We start from the raw sequence: 15,745 nt of genomic DNA, 5'->3' as shown, positions 1-15,745 counted from the left end.
GCATCCGAGCTACGAAACTGAGGAAAAACTTTAGAAACTGAAAAAAGAGGTGGAGCTTATCAAATGATCGCTCGGAGCCGGAATTAAGTCACACATATTTTTCAAGTTATGTCATTCCACCACGTACGTAAAATAATTCATTCCTATATTCATCCCTATATAAGAGCCTGTTTTAGTCGAAGCCGCTCATAGTAGTTCTGAACAGCGACGACAGCAGTCTTCCCTTAGCAGCAGCGGGAGCGAGCAGTGGGTACCATCGATAGCGGATAGCGGTCACAACTGTGGCATGGCTACGAATAAGCGTAGCAGTTTCAGCGGATCTCACCATCGATAGCAGCAGGGCCAGCAGATGCAGGTACAGCGGATACCAATGGCGGCCACAACTGTGGCATGGCTACGGATAGCGTTGCAGGTGCTCAGCAGTTGGGCCAGCGTATAGCGGCCACAACTGTGGCATGGCTATGCATAGCGTAGCTGTTGCAGCGGGTATATCAGCATCGATAGTAGCAGGGTCAGCTGATGCAACGACACTCCCTTCACTAAAATGCTGTTTCAGTGTGGTAGCGGGAAGCATCAGCAGCAGGCTTGCATGAAGTGAATACATCAGCCAGCAACTTTCTCTAAGGCCGTTGACATACTGACGCGTTCTGCGTTGCGGAGACAGTTCGCCTTGCCGTGAGTTAATGTACAGCTTTACTGAGCGCTGTACATTAACCCACGGCAAGGCGAACCGTCTCCGCAACGCAGAACGCGCCAGTATGTCATAGTAGACGCGAAAATCGGCGCGAACCGATTCTCTCGGCCGTTGGTTGATGTACAGCTCTACTGATGGCTGTACATTAACCTACAGCTGAGCGAATCGGTTCGCGTCGCTTTTCGCGTCTATTATGGCAGAGGCCTAATGGAAAAGTTGTATCAGTTTGTTCAGAAGAATATTATTGTCGGTAATATTACAGAGATGCGATTACGTAAATCCGATTTTGAATTGAACAATTGTTCTTTTGAGAACAATTAAAACACTTATTTGAAGAGTTAATAGCTTTTAGTACCAATAGCAGTATAGTGACAGCCTTAGCGGTAGATGCAGATGCAGCCGGTACATCCCTGAGGCCGATGTAAAGGTAAATGGGAGCAGCATGGCGAAACAGTTCGGGTTATGCTTAGACGCGCGTCATTTTTCGTTGTTGATATTCCCCACATGAAACGACGCGCTTTCGTATGATAGCGGTGGTATTAGCGGTAGATGCATTTGCCAACACTTCCTCCAGTAAAGCCGTGTCTAGTTTTCAATGTGAAAACACCTTTCTCATTGTGTTGACCGTGCGCCTTAGTCCTCACTATCAAGGTAACACAGAGATGTAAGATAAACACTACATCCTATGATAAATTGAACAATTGTCCTTATAAGGACAACAAATGAATTAATGAAGATTTAATTTTGAATTAGAATACTTCTCTCAGGAAGTTCGGCTACATAGGGATGTAAAATGTAAATCTAAAACTGAAAAAAGTGAGAAAAATTTCAAATGCTAATAAATCGGTTAGTTTTCGATGGATTTCCTTCGTTTTTGCAGCAATCGATTAGAAAATCTTCTAAGATTCCTACCAAATGCATGAAATTGCAATTTTATCATTCGAACTATTGTACTATTGAAAACTCTTAAGCCTTGTCAAAACACAAAATTCGACCTCTGATTGGTCGTTATACCGCGCTTTCCCAAGCACGGTCGGCAGAGTTATGGACCTAGTAAATTGGGAATGCATCATTTGGCCTATATAAGAGCTTCATCAGATAATAAACAAACATTTCAACGGATATTAAATTGAACAACTGAAATTTGAAGAACACAAATGATTATTTGAAGAGTTAATATTTTCTCGTTTTGCGCTATAATCCAAAGTTAATTATCTTCATCTACATGCATACTCTGACTATTATTACGTGTTTGCGTCGCTTAGTGTTTGGCTACGGTCATGCAGAACGCAAATAACGGCGCGATGCGATTCGGCAAGACGAAATCTGTTGAAATGTATAGCTCTACTTCGCCTTAAAAAAAAGGTATATATTTCACCACGGTAAGGCGAATCGCATCGCGCCGGCATTCGCGTTCTGCATAACCGTAGCCTTTGTTCCGTTCCCGTTTAATGATGTCGTATTAAATGTGCATATTACAATTCGGCAGCACTTCAACTTCTCATTTGCACAAAATTTAAAAATATCCAATGAACTGCATTCAAAATATCAGACAAAAAGAAATTACAATACTGCCAATGAACGGTCAACGTTTATTTACTAGAAAAAATGACTGACACGCAAGCAGCCAGGTTATCTTTCTTGTAAAAGTATTCTACTTCAACCTTGCGGTCGTGGCTTTGCATACAACCTTCTTGTGATTTTTTTTAGTTAGACTTCTGACCAAGAATTGTACACCTCCTTAATCCTCCTGTTCTGAAAATACGGATCTAAATAACTTCGCCTCTAAAAGGTTGAAAATTATGAATCAAGAAATTTGTGAAAATAATATTAATGAAGCATTAATTTGAGCTTCTCACACCTAAGTGCCAGGATAGTTTAGAATAAGCGGCATTTTTGACAGCCTTATGTATTGCTTTTCAATCGAAATAACTCATCAGTGTCAATACAAATACAGATTTGGTCTATCGTGAGATATTTCACAACCAGTATGTATATACTATTTGGTGAATTGATCGGTTGTGGAAATTTGTGCTTCTGTGCACGTTAACAATTTAGAGTCAATTTATTCCATCATCCTGCGGCTAAAAGTTAAATTTCCTCTTTTGGCCTCCCTGGAATGTCAATCAGCTTCATCGGATTAAACAAATAGTAGTGTTATCGAAGCAAATAAATTACCACCAACTGATTTGCGTGCATGACTACTATGATTGAATAATCCGTTGAAAGAAGGTGCTCAATTTCTCTCCGTTACAGAACGACGAAAATCACCAGTTTATCATTTGAGGCACGCATCGATCGCAACGGCTTGTTAAGCAGCCGGGAGCCACACAGAGCGCATGGTGAGCTGAGTTGAAGTGATTGAACTTTTCATGTTTGCTGCTATGATCGGTCTCTGTCGGCTGATCGCGCGCATCACGCAACTTCAGCAGATCAGCCAACAGAGACCGAACGGTGACAAGAGTGCGCGCCGCGTCAGAAAGTGAGAGTTTTGATGCACGTGTAACTGCCGTATGGTATCAGAGCACGCACACACGTAGCACCACGAGTCACACTTTCATTCGAGTGGTTTTTACCTTAAGCCGCCGCATTTTCGCGAGCGTGGTAAACACAAATTGGTTCGGTAAATGTAGGCCCGTACAAAACTGTAGCAACCGACCACCGATTGGATTGTCTATTTACATGTGAGATTCAGCATCAAAACACTTGTAATCAGACGCTTGATAGCGTGTTAAAATTGGATGTTCTCTGGTGTTGCAGCATCTTAGGGTGGATTACAGCAGCACTTTACAATACACGATCGTGCCATGCACGAAGTGATATGAAATCGACACGCCACTCCGAGATGGTTATGCATTTGTCAAATAATAATATGGCTTGAACATTTCTTAACAGTAGTTTTGTGCAAAATACAGACAAACCTTCCCTTTTTATTTTCAACTGTCGAAACATACCATATGGTATCAGTTCGGTCCGCTTTGTTCATCATAACTTCAAGTTCACGCGGCATCTTTCACCCTCATTCCGGTGCGGTGAGGCAGGGAAACGGCTGTCCATTCTATAAATATTAATTAGGCGTCTTATCGCATCGATACCAAAGCTAAATTTGAAGCCCGCTTTTCACAACCCCCAATATCGATCGATCGTAGGAGTCTGTTTCTCGTAGCGTCTAGTAAACATAGTGGAAAGTTTGTTATTTGAGTTATCCGTTAATAAATAATAAATTTTACTCGGGCGAACTCGGAAGAAAGAAAGATCACACGGTTTGGCCTAGTGGTTCGGTTTTTTGTGTGTGTTCGTTCACTGATGGTTTCCCGTGGCACGTGTAGCCTTTGGGGGGTGCTTTTTTATCTGGTGATACTTCCGTTTTAATCGGTCCCGCTTTGCGAGGGGGCGATTTCGGGACTACGGTCGGGAGCGTGAGAAACGGAAACTTATTTGCATTTTATATTCACTCCGCGGTGTTACGGGAATGACTTGTTCAAGAAAAAACAACACCGCAGTGCAGAGTATTTGGTATTGTATTTATCCCGTCGACAGATGGTTCTGAATTGGATAACACTTTTCTGTTTTTTTTTTTTTTGAAGTAGAATACTTCTCTCAGGAAGTTCGGCTACATAGGGATGTGAAATGAAAATCTAAAACCAAAAAAGTGAAAAATATGTCCAATTTCAAATGCTAATAAATCGGGTAGTATTCGATGGATTTCCTTCGTTCTTGCAGCAATAGATTGGAAAATCTTCTAAGATTCCTCCCAAATGCAGACAATTGTAATTTTATTTTTCAAACTATTGTACTATTGAAAATAGTTAAGCCTTGTCAAAACGAAAACTTCTGCCTCTGATTGGTCGTTATATGATTGCTTCCCAAGCACGGTCGACAGAATCATAGACCTTGCCATTTTAAATGTGCTATTTGGCCTATATAAGAGCCTGTTTCACCCGAAGCCGCTCATTATAATTCTAGACTGCGACAACAGCAGCAGCAGTGGATATAGCAGCAATAGCAGTGCAGCGGATAACGACCACAGCTGTTGTATGGCAACGGATAGTGGAGCGCGTCTCAGCATCGATAGTAGGACCAGGTGATGCAGGGCAGCGGATACCAATGGCAACGGAAGTGTCGGATACTGTGGCAACGGGGATAGCGCAGCGGTTGACGTTGATCTCAGCATCAACATAAGCAGGGCCAGCTAATGCAATGTGGCATTTTAGTGAAATGCTGTCTTTAAGCGATAGCAAGCACACTAGCAAATGCTTCCAATGAAAAGAACGTGCTGGAAAACTTTTCAGTGTTTATTTCCCCCAAGGAATACTTTATTCGCAATTCCAGTAACGCAAAGATGTGATCGGCATCTTATTAAACATTGAATTGAACAACAAATTGTCCTTTTCAGGATGAAATAAAAACCTAATTGAAGAGTTAATATTTTCTCTTAAATCAATTTACACTTTCAAGAAATTTCGAACAGATATATACTTGGCTTCATCTCCGTGTCTCAGAACGTACTGAATTATCTTTTCCTTCAGTCATGAGCACAACATCCGAAAACCTTTCATTATGAGCATAAAAAATAATTTTTCGCATAATAAAAATTCAAAAATTATCAAGTTTAAATTATGACAAGCAACTATATTATTGAGAATGGTCAATCCTTGCTGAAGCGCAAAATTCGACTGATCTGATTAGTCGTTGATATGATTGCTTTCCAAGCACGGTCGACAGAATCATAGACCTTGTCATTTTAAATTTGCTATTTGTCTGTATAACGACTGAAATGGCTATCAATAGTTATCGATGATTTCCTACTACCATTGATAGGTTTTTTATCCCTATACAAGAGCCTGTTTCAGCCGAAGCCGCTCATAATAGTTCTAGACAGCGACCACAGCAGTCGTCCTCTCTTAGCAGCAGCACTAGCAGTGCAGTGGATACCTGCGATGGCGGAAAGCGGCCACAGCTGTGGCGTAGCAATTGATAGCGCACTAGTTGCAGCGGATCCCAGCAACGATAGCAGCTGGGCCAGCTGATGCAGGGACATTGGATACCTATGGCAGCGTATAACGGCCACAACTGTGGCATGGCTATGGATAGCGCACTAGTTGCAACGGATCTTAGCATCGATAGCGGCTGATGCAGTGAGGCGCTTTAGTGAAATGCAGTCTCCGTGCGATAGCGGGTACTAGTAAATGCATTCAATGAAAAGTTGACTCATTTTGACAACACATGAGCTGTCTAGTTTTGAGTGTTAAATCAGCTTTCCACTGTTTATTTTATCACAAGGAATATTTTATTCGCACTGTCAGTGATAACGCCAAAATGTGAACGGTATCTTATCCGATATTGAATTGGAGCACAAATTAAAAAATGACTGACACGCAAGCAGCCGGGTTTTCTTGTAAAAGTATTCTACTTCATCTTTGCGGTCGTGGCTTTGTACACAACCCTCCTGTGATTTTTTTTCACTAGAGTTAAGATGGGATGCCGTCTCCCATTTACAAAGGAAGTTCATAACAAGAAGTTGGTTGTCGAATTGTCTTAGCGTTTGGTATGTTTTTAAACGTTTGTATTGTGTGACTTCTTAATTTCTACATTTGTGTTGTGTTTCTGATTTTCATTGTTTTTTTCTGTGCTTTAGTGCCATTCGATTCGATCCCATGAGCCGTCAATTGTTACATTTCGCATGCCACCCGAAAGTCGCTCCGATGGCCAACGTAGCGGAAAAAGCGCAACCGCTGCTGTAGGGCTTTTTCCCCCCTTCCTGAGTAGTGGCCTTGCCTGTAGGGTACCTGAGCATTCAAATGGTACTAGCGGCTGTTAAGTAAGCGTTTGCTCTGCTTTGAACAGCGATTAACTACCGCGACAATCCGTCGTCGTCGTCGTCGTCGTCGCAGCAGGCGTGGAGAAATTAATCGCGTTCGCTAGTTGAATTTCGATCGGTGCGCGCGCGAAACGGACGGATACGCGCAGGCAATTGGTTTAAGCGCGCGGCAACGCGGAACGAAGAATGGACGAGAGGAGTAATGGAGTTTTTATCTCTTCTGTCGTGCTGCTTAATGAGAAATTTAGGAGACCGGTTTTTCGGCTGGGATTTCTTCTGCATTTTTGGTACGATAATGCAACACAAACTTTCAATGGTCGATGCGATACGATCTGCGTCATTCGATTATTTAGCACTATGCCGGGGAAAGTCCGTGTTTCTACTTTGATCTAATGCTCTTTCCAGCCTGCTTAGTTCACAAACGGTATTGTTTCAATTGAGCACGCGAGTGCGATTGGAAAAATTTAGTAGGCGGGGGTGATTGAGTTCAGAAGTCCAGAAATGCCTACTGGAGCACACTGGCGGGGCTAGATCTAACCGGTCAATGCCACTTGCTTGCTTGTGTTCCCGTTTTGATCATCCGAAAATTGCTTTTCCGCCTGCCTGGCCATCAGCCCCCGGGTACAATGAATGAACGTCGAAATAGAACAACCGAAAAAGTTAATTTCTTTAATTTCTTCTTGTAATCTACATATTCGGTCCGAACCGAAAAGCCCGCTTGATACCGTACGGGCTCCGGGTGAGGCTCGGATGAATGAAATCGGCCCATTTTTCTTCTACTTTTGTGCTTTAATTTCAGTATTAAGGAGAAAAACAACGCACCAAAGTGCAGATGCTTAATTATTGGTTTGTAAAAAGTAAATTGCTTTGAATAAACCTAGCTTGTCGGGAAGCAACAGTGCCATGCGCATGGGAAAAAGATTTACTTAAATCGGAAACAAAAATCCTGCTACGTAACAAAAAGGTGAAATAAAAGTGCTTAAGAACAAGTATAACAGAACGGTAATAGTTGAAAATTGAAGAACAAACGTGAACAGTTATTTTTTTAGAAATTTACCAGTGAACTAAAGCATATTGTGAAAAGTCCCAAATTAGGGTTGGGTGAAAATTTCAAAATTTCTACCTCTATGCCGAAAAAGTTAAACTCTACCAACAGTCTAGAAGTAACGTTTGCATTCAAAAACATGGACAAAAATTATCGATTTTTCATGGGTTTACCTTAACACGCACTGACGAAACTACTCATCAACGGCTCATGGATCATAGTAACCCATAAGTCAGCAAAAAAAAATTGACAACTCTATCAGTCGAACTCTAACTCTGATGGCGAAAACAGTGAAGCTTCTCCGAGACCTATCTCAACATGGATGGCAACGACTGGCAGAGCACTGTGTATTTTACTTCTCCCACGGAAGAAGTGAGCTCCGAGGTGAAGTTCATTTAACGCATCAAGTTTCCTAGAAAAATGACAATCTGCGAGAAGGGAATGTGAAAGTCGCTCTTCTTTTGCTTCAGACTGGCCGTGAACAGGGAAAATTTTAGTACGAAGTGCTTGCCGGAAGTTGCGTCGTTCATCAAGAAATACCATGAGGGCGAAGATGCGGTGTTTTGGCCGGATCGAGTGTTGTCCCACTACTCGAAGCGATTTTCGGAGGAGAAGGAGCGGCTGAATATCAAGTGCTACCCAAGTCGGCAAACCCGCTCAACGTATCTCAGCAGCAGTACAGTCCCCCCACGATTATGGATCACTTGTAAAAAAAAATGTATGCATTCAAAAAATCATTTCTGACCAATTTTATTGTTCATAAGTAATCTCTAAATGTTTTCAGTCACAGTAATATGTAATCTTTCACTTCATTGAGTATTTGTTTCCATGTTTTGTGAATATTTCTTAGAAAGTTTATTTATTTCATAACTCACCAAATACACAATTATGGATCACTTTTGAGAGCGGTTCTAATTATGAAACAATTCGCATCACATTATGGATCACCATAATAAAAACAGCTTCTGGCAACGAATTTATTCAACAAACCTTATTCAAATTGAATAATTCGAAAAAATAACATATTTGTAATCGTATTAAAGATCCCGCATGGCCTGGCCACATTTTATGTGGCTTTTGAGGTTGCAGTTAGATCTAGAGTCCAGGTCTGTCGCTTCCGAAGATAGCAATGAACCATTGTAAACGGTACATCATAACAGTTTTCCGCTTTACGTAGCTTTCCTGTCCCTCGTGCCTTGGAAATAGTATTTTTCAAAGGCTCAGCACTGTTTAGCTTCCGCTTAGAGCTCAATAGAAGTTGAGAGGGTGTTGTAATTGGTGAAAATCACATTTGAATCGGAGTGATCCATATTTATAGAGAACTATCTTGTCTCGGTCCTTATCATGGAACACTTAGAAAATAACTAGTTTTCATAGAAAAATCGTTATCAACCATCAACATTTTGAGGAATCGTGAAGAACTTACCTTGATCTTTGTGTATGAGTTATTTTTGACGTAGGACTACGTCTTTGTTTTCTATACTAAATTACATTTTGTGAAATTGGAAATGACTCTGGCAAATGTTGCGTCAGATTTCAAACGATTATAGCAAGCGAACGACTTAATGCATCTTAGTCATTTATATGTCGGTGGATAGATAAAATGTGTAACAATTGTTTGATATAATGTTCAACATTGTTGCTTTACTGCTTAATGGTGGAAAAAGGTGAAAAGTTCCAAGGTCAAGCTTTTCCATACATTTCCCTCGTTATTGGCTTGCTTCCCGAGCACAGATTACAATAACATGGACGAAATAAATTCCCCTGCCTACATGTTTTGACTCAACAAAGTGTTTTGGTTTGTTCCTCTTTCTCCAAGCTGTGTGGCCACGCCTTAATGGCAAAAATCTACGCTGAACTCGATACAAAAGATTGCGTGTAGCAAATTCAGCTTCAGTCTAGTTTGTCACACAATAGCGAGTGGTGTTTAGCTGTGAGAGGTCGCGACATTAGGAAACGAGAGCTGCATACGAGTCAACTTCCAGGCACTGCGGAACATGTTACCTTTTTTTTGCATACGGCAGCAACAGTTACCATCGTACGCTGGAGGATATTTTGCTCGTACAGCTACTGGAGGGCACAGCGGAGACCATATTTTATTATGCGCGGCCAAGCAAAATATTCAATGCTACCGGTGGTGGTGCGATCATCCACGTCCTGTAGCACACATTTCGAACTGAAGATTATGGAATCAGTTCTTTTCAGAACTATTAATGCTTGAAAATAAGAGTTATGAGAATTTTCACAACTGCTACTAGTGTGAAATTTTCATGTATTCATGCATCGTTATTTTTACAATAACGACCATCAAATATAAACGGTAGTGTTGCCTATGACCAGTTTATCGCAGCATATAATATATCGTCGGTTTAGTGCAACACTGGCACAACTCAAAAAAATAATTTCGAGAAATACGCGTTAGAAAATTAGCGTTGAAAAATTATTTTTTTATTTTCAGGAAAACTTCAAGTTTAAAATTTCTAATCTTCATTTAACAATTTCGAGTCTATTTTGCACACATTATGAGCATGTTGTATATGAGCCGTTGAGAGCAAAAGTGGTACATGTGCCATTTTTACACTTTTTGGGTTTTATGCATAAATTGATGCAGAACGCAATAATGTACTAGAATATCCAAGAAAAACCGAGATCTGATAACCTAAACCAAAGTAATAGCCAGAACAATTTTTGGTAATTAACATAATCACCATTTCGTTGAGAGCAAAAGTGGTACATGTCCAGTGTGTGCGAATGAGATGAATTGTAAGTCGAAGATCTTAGGATATAGAACAATCATGTCTTCAGCAAAGTTGGTCAAGTGATTGAGTACTTTCAGATGATAATCTATCTGTTTTGGAATTTTCTCACTACGTGGCGCTAGTGTACCCGTGACTATTTTGTAACAGAGAGAGTTTTATCTATTTCAGTATCAACTCGTATGCTGTGGCCAAGTCAGAAGATAACTCTCTGAGGTCTGTGATATAGATATATATTTACACACTGGACCCAGGTTTGGCTTTAGGCAGGTCGCCGATAGCCTTCCGGAAGTTACAGAAATACCGTAATTGAGGTCAATTTTCTAAAGTGATTCTAGAGCTTCCTAATTTTTTCGAAACTGCTTCTGCGGGATTGACTAGAAACGAAATGGCCTCACCGAAAGATCCGGAACTAGCGTAAAATGTCAATTTTCAACAGTGTTCCTAAAGCTTTCTGTTTTTTTTTTTTTTTGAGACCAATTCTGATAACTTATACCGGAGTTATAGCCGAAATAATTTTCAGTTTTCCTCTTTTACGGGATTTCTGGATCCGGAGGGCAACCGGTAGTCTACCGAAAGTTGAACCTGGGTCCATCGTGTAGTTATTATCGACCAAATAGCAATTCTAAAGATACCAGGGTATTTTCCTTTGAATTGGCCCTAGTCGATCTAGATTATTTAAAATGTCTTCGGTTACATATATACTAGCGCCACAAAGTGACAGAATTCCTTAACAAACAGATCATCATTCTATAGTACTCAATCACTTGAACAACTCTGCTGAAGACATGAATGTTCTATGTTTTAAGATTATCGAGCAAATGCATCCTTCATGCTAAGATTGGACATGTATCACCAGAGCTGCGGAAAGTCAATATCATTCTACTGACATTACGCCAAAATGATGCAACATCAGAATCAGCCAACTACGATGCATGGTTCATTACAAAAGATTTTGCGATGTTACAATGATTCTCTTAGCGTCAACTCTCACTCTCATTTTTTTCTTGCTATCTTTCTCGATCATTCGGGTATGGCTGTACTGAGATTGAACCAGCAGAAATATCAAGTTCATTTTGACAGCATGATGTTATGAGGATACCAAACATAAAATCAATGATTTTTCTTCAACTGATATGTATGATATTGATACATGGTCGGCGTGCGATCAGACCGAACTAAGCGCCGTTTTCTCAGATTGAGTTATTGACACCCAGTGGATATGAGAAGTAATAATCTATCTATTATGAATTAACGAAATCGTTCGAGCATTTGATAACACGCCGACTAAAAGCATTGTCAATAAACAACTATTACTACGTTTTTTAACTGAGCGTATTTAAGTTTGGTACATTTTGAATCTGTATGATCATTCATTTTTATTCTCAGTAGAGAATATGCTTCTTCATAACACCAATTGTAATAAAAAGAATTCTATTAATATTTTTCAAATGATCTCATATATTAATATTGCATTTTTATTTGTTTTTTGACAGCATGAGTTTGCTAAATTGATTCTTGAATATTGTGCTTGTTGTAGGTTAAACTAAAAACAGTGTTAGTTCGCGGCAAAAAATGAATCGCGGGTGGTAAAACATAAAACTTTTAAATATGTATGGGTATGTATATTTATATACAGATCCTGTTAAATTTTGGCACGGTTCAACTTTGAAACTGTTCAATTTCGGTTCGGAACGGTTTTGCTTTTCTCCTAGTTTTCATTCATATTTTCTTTAAACGAAGAGGATGGTCGGAGTTAATCGACTGGTTTCGGATATATAGCCGGAATATGTTTCAGTAACATGGTAACGATGATCAAAGCAGTGCTTAGAAGTGCTTAAAATTTCTACCATGCCTCTCATTGAAAAATGTAAAAATGCGGACCTGTTTCCGGTGGTCCGAATACTCGGGGTTGTTGTGCCAGCCCATCAAGCGACACCTATAACCACTTGTTTGAAATTATTAACCTAGTTCATTGGTGGCCCTATCTTAAGTTGGGATCGTCACGGACCGCAAAGCAGATCAAATTTAAATTTAAATCCTGATAGCAACAAACTTCAAGCTGGCACTAACATAATCACGCTACTGAAACGATTTTTTATATTCCAAAAATCACCTTGATTTGCATTGCAGTGATATTTCCGAGTGAACTCTGTATATTCACGACGATTGACAATGAGAAGCCGAAAATGGCAACAAAAGAGACAAGATATTGAATCACTTGTCGGATCTCAACGCTTACTGTGATGGTTGCTGGCTATTCATGAGAGAAAGAAACGAGTGCGATGATATTTTCTCTCTCATCATAGTCAGCATGTTGCTTGGATTAATCGCAGCTCTGTGTACCACTTTTGCTCTCAACGTTTTCTGGTTGTCATTATTTTTCCCAAAGAACAAAATTGGTATATGTTTTTCCATTGAAGTTTGTGTAACTTTCTCAACCAGAACTCGTTATCCTTTCATGTACCGTCTTTTGACATCTATCCAGCAATGATTTAGTGCAGTTATGTTGGGAAAAATTGTTGAAAATAATTTACTATTTGTGTGTTTTCGTTTATCGCGTCTCCTGAAAAATTTACTTAATCGGTACCACTTTTGTTCCCAACGGCTTATATATCGAAATCTATTTTTACTAACTTTATTAAGAAATTTCAATTTGTGCACCAAAGGCACAACTACTCATAACTCTGTAATTTTTGTAAATTTTAAAACGGGGTTTCGTGGGAAGCAAATTTACAGTATTTGGCCTCGTTTGCCATCAAAAGCTCAAAAATGCAAAATTTTGAATATTGAGAATAGGTTATGTTTCCATTTAATTCTACTACAAAAAATGGAATACCCTCTAATCGAATACCGTCCGCAGATACGTATTTCGGCTTCTACATGCAACCATCATCAGTGCTTATGTGGACTGTTGAAGAGCATAACTGAGTAACCTCTATTTTATATGCATGTAGGTAGAAGTAGGTAGACGGAAAATTCCTAAATTGAAGTTTAGGTAGTCATATGTTGTGGTTGTTTTTGTCCTGTCCTGTACTGGTACCCTATTCGATTTTTTGTAGTGGAATTAAATGGAAACATAACATACTATTTCCATTTTACTAAGACGCTCAAAAAGAAATTTATTTGCAAAATTTTGAGTTGTGCCAGTTTTGCACGAAGCCGACGATATATATTTAGTCCTACGTCACCATTTCATACAACCCCTAGGGCTGTATACCTTGTAGTATTTGTACGAGAATTAGCGATAATATCACATATGAACCTTATGAATGATGAGCGTGCTACTTACGCTGATTGAGAAAAACGACAAATATTTTGATAGATTCTGGAAGACAACATTTCACGCTTATGAAAAACACATCAATCTAGGAATAAAAACGATGTTTTCTGTGTGCAAAGCTAGCAAATATCGCATATTATACTGCAAAAATGTTACATGCCTTCGAACCGTTAGTTTAACTGAGTTAAATAACATGAGACACAAACGTGATCCGTAATTGTGGGAGTTCCATAATTGTGGGGGGAGTGTACTTGTGGGCAAACCTGAAACGTACTCGACAATTTTGTTGTGAAAACTGAGGAGGAATTAGTAGATAAAACGAAGAAAAAACTCAAAAATATGCCTACACGCATGTTTGCGTCCGCAATGGTACATGTTTCGGTTGATTGCCGGAAGGATGGATCGCCGTCATTTCGACATCGTTGCACTCCAGGAACTTTACCGGAAAGGAGATAAGTACGGAGGTTTTGTGGATGCAGGGCACAGTACTATCAGAGGGACTGCACTACCAACTTGTTGCCAGCTTTATAGTGCAGAGTCGTATGTTCGAGTAGCAAGTGATCAGTGACAAAATGTGTATGATGAGAATAAGCGGCCGTTTCTAGAACTACACCATCATCAACGTACACTACTCTAATGAAGAAAATGTAGAGAAAAATGCGTTTTACGTGCAGCCAGTGCAAACCGGTGATCAGTCCGTACAGCCTGCACACCATGAAGAAATTCATTGGCCAGTTATGTGTTAACTTTGCAGCTCCCCGAGGACTGCTGATCCAAAGTATTTTTTTTTCTACGCATAGACATCTGCAAAACCACTTGGAGATCGTCTGACTAAAGTAGGCAGCGGCTGTATAAGATGGTCCCGGCGAATCGCAACGTGGCGGAAGTGATGGACGACGAAACCTATTCCGACTTGGATGGCAACGACTGGCAGGGCACTTCGCACTTTACTTCCCCCACGAAGGAGGTGAACTCAGAGATGAAGGTCATTTTACACATCGAGTTTCCCCAGAAAGTGCTGCTGTGGGTTACAATCAGCGAAAAAGGCAAATTGACCACGTTCTCAGCAGTACTGGACACCTTAAAGGCAGCAACCGAACCGAGTACCAGCCCCCGATGATTATGAAGTTCGGTGTGAGATCGGGATGTTGAAGAACAATAAAACCGCCAGCAAAGACGGACTGCTAAGCGAGCTCTTTATGCATGGTAGAGAGGCGATGGTTAGCGCGCTACACTAAGTCATTACCAGGAATTGGCAGGAGGAAAAGCTGCCAGCCGAGTGGATGAAGGGAGTCGTTTGCCCTACCTACAGAAGATTATTTAGAACGAAACTCAAGAATTCTTATTCTGAGAATACCCACCCAGCATTCTCTGTGTGTTAGGATGGCTTTCCGGATAAACTGACGCGTCCCTTTGAATCGCATAAGGGGTCAAACAAGGTGAAGACTTTCTTGTTTGCTGTTCAACATCGACACGAGGGGAACAATTTTACGAATTTAGTTCAGCTACTGGATTTCACAGATGTATTCGACAACATACCGCGTAGCTTTGCGACGCCAGAGGAATTGAAAACTAAATACATGCAATCGAGAGGTTCCAAGGGGAAAAGCATGCTTGAGGTGGTCGACGAGTTCATGTATTTGGGGTCACTTATGACTAGGGATCGTCTAACTACTCAGAGCTATGCAAACAACCTTCGTGCGTCTCACAGATGCTTGTGCACGTTTCAGCTTGCTATTTACTGTAGCGCCTCTAGTGGTGTTTACGAAGAATCAATGACAGCGTAGTAATGAATTAGGTTTGTTTACATAGTGGTAAAGGTTTCATCAAATTCGAGTCAGTGGATCAAAAGTTTTCGACGATGGAATGTGAAAAACGTGAAAAAATCTTGTTTTGAAAATTCGATGTCGTCATGCGAAGTGCCTCAATTACCCAATGTTGCAGAGAAAAAGGGCTATCTTTTGAGCGTCCGAAAAAGTCCAATAAATGTGTTTTATCGACGAGCGCTAAAAGCTGTAATTTTCCGTTACCTTTTTGTTTTCTAATTAATATTTCCTTTACTTACATTTAGTTTTTCCTTATTCTTCTACCACCTTTTCACCGTATTATTTCCTTCCATATTCGTGTCGCGTGTAATCAATCGTTT

The sequence above is a fragment of the Wyeomyia smithii genome, chromosome 1 (genome assembly GCF_029784165.1).
Source record: "Wyeomyia smithii strain HCP4-BCI-WySm-NY-G18 chromosome 1, ASM2978416v1, whole genome shotgun sequence".
In the NCBI taxonomy this organism is placed as follows: domain Eukaryota; kingdom Metazoa; phylum Arthropoda; class Insecta; order Diptera; family Culicidae; genus Wyeomyia; species Wyeomyia smithii.
This window is presented reverse-complemented; position numbering follows the sequence as displayed.